The sequence below is a fragment of the Sorex araneus genome, chromosome 3 (genome assembly GCF_027595985.1).
Source record: "Sorex araneus isolate mSorAra2 chromosome 3, mSorAra2.pri, whole genome shotgun sequence".
Lineage (NCBI taxonomy): Eukaryota > Metazoa > Chordata > Mammalia > Eulipotyphla > Soricidae > Sorex > Sorex araneus.
Genome location: NC_073304.1, coordinates 186934378 through 186941734, shown reverse-complemented (window position 1 = coordinate 186941734; position 7357 = coordinate 186934378). Strand labels below are relative to the sequence as shown.

Sequence of the window (7357 nt, the reverse complement as noted above, 5' to 3'; positions counted from 1 at the left end):
GAGCCTCATACGTGTAACACATGTACTCTGTCATATCATCAAACTTTTTTAGCATTTGATTTCATTTTTTTCTTTATTTTCATTAAATATCATAATAAACTATGTATTACAACCACTTTCATTATTATATGTCATACCCACTAAAAATAGCCTATGTAGGGAGAGATTCATTGAAATCTTTCAAGATACATAATGAAATTTTCTAAATAATACAACTGAAGTTTCCTTACCTATCACTGTCACTGTCATCCTGTTGCTCATCCATTTGCTTGAGCGGGCACCAGTAATGTCTCCATTGTGAGACTTGTTGTTACTGTTTTTGGCATATCGAATATGCTACGGATAGCTTGCCAGGCTCTGCCGTGTGGGCGAGATACTCTCAGTAGCTTGCCGGGCTCTCCTTACCCATAATTTTAATTATTTCTTTTATAAAGGAATTCTATCATATATTAATTTTATAAGTAAAATTTTAAAAATCTGTGGTTAAAGGGGCTGGAGCAATAGTACAGTGGGTAGGGCGTTTGCCTTGCACGCAGCCCATCCGGGTTCGATTCCCAGCATCCCATATGGTCCTCTGGGCACTGCCAGGGGTGATTCCTGAGTGCAGAGCCAGGAGTAACCCCTGTGCATTGCCAGGTGTGACCCAAAAAGCAAAAAAAAAAAAAAAAATTTAAAATCTGTGGTTAAGTTCACTCTTTCCCAAACTAGTGTCTCAGCTACCCTAAAATAACAACAAACAACAACAAATTGGAACATCTATCCTAACTCTTTCATTTTCTTTTTTTCTTTATATATATTGAGGCCAAACCTGGTGCTGCTCAGGGGATCATGTAGTGTCAGGAACTGAACTCAAGACCTCCGACTCTACCCCTTGAACTATCTCCCTGCCTCTCCCCAACTGATTGTGGGAGCGTGTTTGGGGCGTGCTCAGCATTTACTCTGTGCACCTGGAAGTGCTTGGGGAATCATATGCAAGGCCAGGGATCAAGCTGAAGTTAGCCATGTAGATGGCAAATGCCTTAGCCTCATACTATCTCTCCACCATTCCTAGTGTTTTACCTTAATTTTATTCTCCATTATCCTGTCCATACTTGTATATTATAAAATACTACTTGAGGGGTCTGAGAGATAGTATAGGACGTAAGGTACTTGCCTTACATGCTGCTGACTCCAGTTTGAATTACCAGCACCACCAGGAACTCCTGAATACATAGCCAGAAATAACCACTGAGCACCACCAAGTGTGGCACACCAAAAAATCAGTAATAATGCAAAATAATACTTGAATTTTAAAAATCAATGAATAGGGACCAGAGCAATAGTATGGCAGGTAGGATGCTTGCCTTGCACATGGTCAACCCAGGTTCAGTCCCCAGCATCCCAAATGGTCCTCTGAGCACCTCCAGGAGTAATTTCTGAGCACAGCGCCAGGAGAAACCACTGAGCATTGCTGGGTGCAACCCCCAAATAAAACCAAAATAATCAATGAATAAATACATAAATTGTCATCATCTGTGAACTTTTTAGATTTCTATTGGTTTTTTAAGTTTTAAATACCCATAACAGGGGGTAAAAGAAATAACTCAAGTAGTCAATTTCATTTCTTGCATACGTGAGGTACTGATTTCAGTCCCCAGCATCACATGACCCCCAAACAGTGCCAAGTACAACCCTTTACAATAAATAAATAAATTTGAGGGGATTTGGGGGTTATTTCCAGTGTTGCTCAGGGTGTACTCCTGGCTCCGCACTCAGGGGTCATTCCTTGCAAGAATTGAGGAACCATATAGGGTGCCAGGGACTGAACCACATGCAAGACAAGTTCCTTGCACACTGTACTATGTCTCTGGCCCTATAAATAAAATTTTTTAAGGATAATTAAATGCCCACAACAGGACCTCATATTCTTTCCATGTTTCCCTAGCATTGCATACAATATTTTAGGTGGCCTGTGAGTCTCAGCTTCTGCCATCATTCATTTTCCGTCCTTTCAATTTTCACAGCATTTTTAGGTATTCTTCTATGTATTCGCTTTTTTGGTTTTGGTTGGTTTAGTCTTTTTTTTTTTTTTTGCGAGGGTGAGGGACAGGTTGCTGTTATTCTTTTCATGGTCACCCCCAACAGTGCTTAAGGCCTACTCTTGGCTCTTTGTTCAGGGATTACTACTACTAGTGATGTTCAAAGGACTATGTACAGTGTTGGAAATCAAATCAGAATCTGCCCCATGCAAATCAAGCTCCTTAACCCTGGTATAATCTCTCTAGCCATATTTGAGTTTTAAAAATCATTAAATCCATTACTATGGATAAGTTCAAACACATACCAAGATAGAGAGAATAATGTAACAATCTGCCCCCAAACTCACCACATTTAGCAGGCATCAACTTCATAATAAATCTAATGTCAGCTTTTTTTCACTCTGAAGAGTCCAGGGTCTCTATTGAACACCTCTCTTTTTGTCTCCCCCCCTCTTAAGTAAATTTTTTAATTAAATAAAACTACTTTGCATCACTTAAAAAAACACACACTAAATCTAATTTCGCGTATGACCCATCCTCAGAGGGGATATTTTCCTTTTTCAGTGTATTTAGAGTTAGAGTTTTTTGGGGGACGGTGGAACTGGAGGAGGGACCTTTTATTTTATAACCTTTTGGAGATATAATTCACATCTCACAAATTTCACCCCTGAAGCCAATGGTCTTGTTTTCAAAAAAAAATTTAGTTCCCACTAGCAGTCACTCTTCTTCACCAGCCCCAGCTCATCTACTCATCCATTTTCTCTCTCAAATTTACCTGTTCCTAATATTTTATACATATAGGAGCTTGCAAGATGTTAAGGTAGTTTCTTCATCTCTCATAAACGCAGGAACAAACTCAAATATCATAATGGTTCATGAAGGCTTAAAAATTAAAAAAAAAAAAAGAGGGGAGGTCTGGAGAAATAGTATAATGAGTAAGTCACCTGCCTTGCACATGGCCAACCCTGATTGACTCCCAGCATCCCATATGGTCCAAGGAGTGATCCCTGAGAGCAGAGCCAAGAGTAAGCATCACTGATAGTGCCCCCCCCCCAATAAAATAAAGTAGATTTTTAAAAGATCTAATCTTGGTCAAAGTGTATAAATCATCGTGAAATTAATATATCTGCATATTAGTCTTAGGTTCTGGTAGAAATGACATACAATTATGCTGCCATTCTTAACTATCAGGACATGACATTAAAGTGCAGAATTTCTGCTGGGCAAATGGCTATAGCTAAGTAAATCTGCTAGATTCTACAGAGTGGTTATGTAAGATATAAAGGAAAATATTTAGTGATAATTTAAACCTCAAAGAATAAAATGTTAACTTACCACTTGGGGGGAAAAAAAGATCACATCTCTATCTCCTACTCTCAACATTCCCCACCAAAATGCAGTTTTTCAGGTGTTCCCTGGAGTCTGCACTTAGATTCTGCAGCTCCTCATCTGAATTCAACTGTAGAGCACTGCCAATGATGATGGCGTATTGCAAAGCTCATTTGAGAGAAATATATATCTATTTTTAAAACTTGCTCATAGACGCACAGTAAAGTTTTCTAAATCTTGCCCCTTGCCCCTCCCCCGCCCCCTTACAAACCTGTACAGAAAATCAGAGCTCAGGAATATGCCATACACCCTGCCTTCAAGTTCCTCTGATTGTCCAGTCCTCCATGGAAAATCTTATTATTTGTTTGTCAAAACGAAACAAAACCAATGCCCTTAAAAGGAGACAGGCCGCAGCTTGAGGCCACTGCTGGCCGGGCTGCCTCATCCTCACCAGCTCCTGCTTACAGGGAGCAGCAGACTTGCCCTGCAGCTGCCTGCCGGCTGCCACGCCCACCGCCTACCAGGAAGACACCCAAGATGGGAGTCTGGATTGTCCCCTCCTTTCAAGGAAGCAGTCTTGGGAAGGCTCCCTTTCCCTGCAGACCGACCTCTGGTGCCAGATGTGGGTACTGTGAAAACAAGGATAGCTCTAGCTCAGGGCCTTAAAATAGGAAAAGTTTTCAGCGGGTACAGCTGAAGCAGAGCCCTTGACTTGTATGTGTGAGATCCTGGGAGAAAGGAAAGACGGAAGGAAGGAAAAAAGGAAGGGAGGGAGGGGAGAAGAGGGGACGAAAAGAGAGAAAGAAAGAGAGTGCAGAGAGAAAGAGAAAGGGGGATTATTTGTAGTGTACGGCAGCAAATCTGGGTGGGCAGAGGACCAGACATATTCAGCTTGGCAGGAGACAACACAGAATATGAATCAGAGTAAGAGGCTTATTTTCCTGCCACCAGACACAGCCCCCCTTTACTCCACAGGTTACCTTACATCATCTCTTCTCTCTTAAGCATCTCTACCTCTTTCATCTGAAAATCTACCTTAGGGCCAGAGAAATAATACAATGTAAAGCGTTTGCTTGCCTTGCACACAGCTGACCCAGGTTCAATCCCTGGCACCCCAAGAATGACCCCTGAGCAAATCCAGGAGTAAACCCTGAGCACCAATAGATGTGGCCCAAAAACCCTCCAAAAGAAACATAAAAATCCACCTCACCAGGTGGAACTAAAATATAGAAATCAAATGTCTTTCATGCAGGGCCAGAAAGATAGTACTGGGTTAAGGTGCTTGCCTTGAACATGGCCAACCCTCGTTTGATTCCCAGCACTACCACAAACACCTTTCATGTAGACTGACGTGCGTGTGAGTATGCAAAGCACCGGGCCACTGGGCGATGAGAAAGTGAAAGGAAAGTCAGGAAATATTACATACTAGTAGCTATAAAATGTAAGTTAAATCTTTATTCTGTATCTTGTCTTTTAAAACCTGGGTTTGGTTTCTTTCTATTTTCTAAAGGGGTCGCAGAATCTTTCATTAATATTAGAAGGGTTGCTTCCATAATTCTAATTCTACACATTGTTCATGTGTAACCTTGAACCTTTGCGTGTTCTACATTTAGAATCTAAATTTGTCTTTTGTTCACATTAAGTTGTAAACTGAGTTAAGTCAACATGAAATGTTGACTTAACTCAGGAACTTGCTCATCATTAACTCTATTATATTACTGACCTATGTCTAAACAACTCAAGCAATATAAAAGCATCTGTGAGAGGCCAGAGAGATAGTATAGCAGATAGGTCATTTGCCTTGCACGCGGCTGACCCATGTTCAATCCCCAGCACCCCATAGGGTCCCCCAAGCCCCACCAGGAGTGATTTCTGAGTGAAGACCCAGGAGTAAGCCCTTAGCACCACCGAATGTGACCCCAAACCCTAAATAATCTGTGCTTGCCTTGAACATGGCCAACCTGGTTTTTCTAGAAACCAGGAATCTGTCTATCAGAATGCCTTCTGTAAAAATAAAATAAAATAAATGCAAATTACTAAGTAAATATCTACTGGAAAACACAAAGCAGAATCTTAATTTTCGAAGATCATCTGTAAACTTCAAACCCGAAGAAATCCACAACAATATCCAGGCCAAAAGCTCCATGGGAGGATTTCACAACTCACCAATGATTTGATGACAGCAGACGTGAAGATGAGGCAAGAGGCTAAGTCACAGAGGAAAAAATCTCATTATCTGACAGTGTTTCAATACTGATGACAACATTTGGGAGGGGTGGAAGAGAGGGGTTAAGCGTTCTCTGCTATCTCAGCACCTAATGAGGTATAAGCATTGTCACTCCTTTGCTGTTGTCACTCATTTGCTGTTGTCACTTACTTGCTTTTGGGAAAAAGAATGCACAGAAAAGTTAAGTAACTTACCTAAAATCACAGGACTAATTAGTGGCTCAGAGTTCTTGCCACTGGTCATATCACTTTACTTATAAGAGGGAGTTAATCTTCAGCCAAAAACTTTTTGTGTTTTCCATAAATTAGGTAATCTAGGAGCTACCAGATAAATATGGTTATTGTTCTCAATGAAGGGAAAGAATAGGGTAGCTGAGTAGGAAAAACAGAAGTACACAAGTAAATCACAGAGCAGAATCTAAGATACCTCCATATTTCTATGGATGTTCAAAGGACAGAAAAGAAATTCTCACTTGACATCCAATTAGAAATATGAAGAAAGCGTCAATCAGGAACCAGAATTGATGCTGAGGGGTTACTCCTGGCTTTGCACTCAGGAATCACTCCTAGCAGTGCTTGGGGGACCATATGGGATACTGGGGATCGAACTCGGGTCGGCTGCGTGGAAGACAAAAGCCCTACCTGCTGTGCTATCGCTCTGGCCCCGCCATCACTATCTTGATGGCTCTTGGTGGCTTCTCTCTCCTACTATACTGAAAATGTTCATTAAAGGAAAGAAGGTCTAATTCACAGGACAAATAAAGTTAAGTCCTCACCTCAAAGAGTCTAGATTCAAGGACTAACACTGTATCAGTCATCCCGTTGCTCATCGATTTGCTGAGTGGGCACCAGTAACGTCTCCATTGTGAGACTTGTTACTGTTTTGGGCATATTGAATACGCCACAGATAGCTTGCCAGGCTCTGCCGTGCGGGCGAGATACTCTCGGTAGTTTGTCGGGCTCTCCGAGAGGGATGAAGGAATCGAACCCAGGTTGACTGCATGCAAGGCATGCAAGGCAAATGCCATAGCCACTGTGCTATACCTAAAAATTCATGATGCCCTCACTGAAAGAGAAATGCAATGATAAAGATGTGCCAGGGTAAGAATGACAAGAAAAGAATCCTTGGGGGCTGGAGTGATAGCACAGCGGGTAGGGCGTTTGCCTTGCACGCGGCCGACCCGGGTTCTAATCCCAGCATCCCATATGGTCCCCTGAGCACCGCCAGGGGTAATTCCTGAGTGAAGAGCCAGGAGTAACCCCTGTGCATCGCCGGGTGTGACCCAAAAACCAAAAAAAAAAAAAAAGAATCCTTAACCCAGACAGAGATCAAGGTTTGCTGAGACTCTAGCAGCAAAGCTAAGACTCAGGGCAAAGTCAGAGGCAGCCAGTGAGGGGTGGAGGCAGAGGTGAGGGGGGAGGAGGACCACAAAGGTGAAAAGAGTGGACCCCCCACAAATGTTGGGGGGATTTTAGGGTCACACTCTGTGGTGCGTGGGAGTTGTTCCCAGTGGTGTTTGGTCATATCAGACCTAGGGTTCCCACATGTTAAGTGTCATGAATCCTACCAAACTGGTTCTACAGATCTGAACAGCAGGGTTTGTCTTATAGAACGAAACACACATAAGGAGACAAATAAATTCTATCTGTCCACACTTTAGGGTCACCTGGGCAATCATCAGTGGTTTCACAGGCTAGGCATTTATTCAATACATCATGACTCCCCTCACTCCACTGTTTAAATTGACAGAGAATAGTAAGTATATCAACATATAATAGGTAAA

General features: G+C 42.1%; 1 pseudogene; it reads left to right on the top strand.

Moving 5' to 3' along the window:
• Nucleotides 1–3122: 3122 nt before the first annotated feature.
• On the top strand, nt 3123–3234 carry LOC129404058 (small nucleolar RNA SNORA53; annotated as a pseudogene).
• The last annotated feature ends 4123 nt before the right edge of the window (nt 3235–7357 follow it).